Here is a 2,885-nt window from a genome sequence, read left to right on the forward strand (position 1 = left end):
TCCATCTTATGTGCGAATTCCTGTTTCTCCCTCGCTGTTGTAAAAAAAACAAATATTTTTGAGATGTTTGGGTAGAACATGGCTTTTAGACTGGTAAAGCATTTTTTTAAGACACATTAAATTAGAAATAACAAACAAGAAAATAATTAATTCCATCCATCCACGGAGCCCAGACCTCGCTCTCCCCGGCCATCTCCTCCAGCTTGTCCGGGGGAACACTGAGGCTTTCACAGGCCAGCTGAGACATAATCTCTCCAGTGTGTCCTGGGTTTGCCAACAGAACGACATCATCTGCGAAAAGCAGAGATGAGATTCTGAGATCCCCCAAATGGAAGCCAACCTCCATAAAAGTTATGAACAGAATCATGCAGGTAGAGCACCACTATGCTCTTCTGAGTCGCCTGACAGCTTGCCACACACCCGATATTATATTAAGCCACTACACGAGCCACCTTCCAGTTCTCTTCACCTCTGGTGTCCATCATCTGGTTCGGGGGTTACCACCATGACAGGCCGCAGCTCGGTGCAGCAGCTTCAGCAATGGAGGTGCTGAACACAGTCCATTCAGACTCAGTGTCCCCATTTCCCTCAGAATGCTGTTGAAGCTCTGCCGGAGGTGAGAGCTAAGATTTCGCGTACAGGGGAATCTGCCAGGCATTCCCAGCGCACCCTCATTCCACCCCAGGTATGTCCAGCATTATATTCATATACATATTCACCCTTATGTTTGAACATGGTGTTTGTTATGGACAAACTGTGGTTTGCACAGAAGTCCAGTAACAGAATACCGATGGGGTTCAGATCTGGTAAACCGTTCCTCCCAGTCACGCCCCTCCAGGTCTCATATTCGTTACCCAATGAAGTCTCCCAGTAAGACAACACACTCCCTAGTTGGAGCACCCTCAAGCACCGCACCCAGGGACTCCAAGAAGGCCGGGTACTCTAAACTGTCATTCGGCCCATAAGTGCAGATGACAGTCAGGACCCGTTCCCCGACCAGAAGGTGCAGGGAACAAACCCTCCAATCTACTGGGAAAAAAACATACACGCTGTACAGGCTGCAAAATGAAACTATATATATATATAAAAATAAATAAATAATAAAAATAAATAAAAATACGGAGATAAAATAAATTAAAGTAAGATAAAATAAGACTCACGACATTTTTTAAAACCCTTCCCATCACAGACCAAACCAAATGCCCTCGCTTTCCCTGAAGGTGACACCAACGGAGACGCACAGCTCAGAACTCAGAAAGCATCGCAGTGATTCAGTGATGTGACTTATGAGTGATGTTTCTTTCCCTGCCCCAAGGAAGTAAAAGCACACATGGTGACTGTATATCACACACACACACACACACACACACACACACACACACACACACACACACACACACACACACACACACACACACACACACACGCCCAAATAGACATTACAAAACACAAAAAGGATGTGGACAGATGGGAACAGCGAGCCTTTCCATAACCTCCTCCCTCATCCAGCAGCAGCAGCGTTATTCAAAAAATGAAAAACATACAGCTGCAGTTTGTCACTGCACCAGCCTCATTTTTGTCACATATTTTAGATTTGATAGATGTTTTTGGCTTTTATGTTGTACTGCACTCGGTTACGCTTCAAGTAACCCATAGTGGGGTCTTTTATGACCCCAGTCATATTACTACATATTACACAACAACCTTTCATAATCTTAGACAGGAGTTGGCCCATTGCTGGGGCAAGGATAATGGAAAGTTGTTTGGAGATGTAAGCACTCCATTGCATTCCTCTCGCTCTCTCTCTTTTTAATGTAACAGTCTTAGAGTTGCAAGACTTACTGCTCCAGAAGCCTGAAGGCAGATACTTTGTTTCCAGACTGACAATGAAAACAGCTCAACTGACAGAGATCAGTGTCAGCAATAATCCGCATAACAGTCAGCTTAATCCTTTATGGACAGAAAAAGATAGAAAACCACAATTAATTATATTATTTAAGATATAAATGTGCCAACATTTTAGAATATCTCCCATAGATAAATGGATCAGTTTAGGTATGAGAAATACAAACAGAAAAAGAAACATCAGCTACAGGATTGTTTAAAAAAATGTGTGTGGATGCTTAAGCAGCTATCAGCCTGACTGACTGTTGTTATTTGTTAACTGGCCCACCCCCAGCAATTCTACAACATTAGTACACAGCAGTAATGTGAAACTCCATTATTTCATTGAGGTAATGTCCCCCTCTCACTCTGCTGTAAATCACCATCATGACTCCTTGTGGTCAAACGAGGCAGTGCAGCCGAGCCATCTTCAACTCTGCTCAGTGTTTCATGGTGCTCTGTGTGCTCGCAAAGGTTCCCTTTGGTTTATTTAATGCCAAGACATTGCAAGTAATCGTACAACATGCCACAGAAGAAAAAGAGCAAGGATTTCTACTGAATTACAAAAAAAAAAGTGGGGGAAGATTGGTCACACACTTATCTGTATGCTTTTTTATAGGGTCTACCTTACAATATAAAGTGCCTTGAGGCGACTGTTGTTGTGATTTGACACTGTATAAATAAAACTGAATGCACTGAATTGAATTGTTTAAAGCAATTTCCTGATTGCCTTTTTTATTTCACTTTTAGTTGTTTATTTATTTAGTCGACTTATCCTTTGGGTAAACAATTCTTATCTAGGTCAACAGGAAGTCAGAGCAAAGGTTTGGGTCTATTTTCACACTCATTCAAAAGAACACGTCACTCTGTGCATCAAATAAATTAGACTGAGCACCAGAGGCACAACTTAATCTGTAAGACGATCACAGGGTCACATTAAGGGCGCGCGCACGCACACACACACACACACACACACACACACACACACACACACACACACA

Source organism: Pundamilia nyererei, unplaced genomic scaffold, assembly GCF_000239375.1.
Source record: "Pundamilia nyererei isolate P.nyererei 1_Seehausen unplaced genomic scaffold, PunNye1.0 scaffold00081, whole genome shotgun sequence".
Taxonomy (NCBI): Eukaryota; Metazoa; Chordata; class Actinopteri; order Cichliformes; family Cichlidae; genus Pundamilia; species Pundamilia nyererei.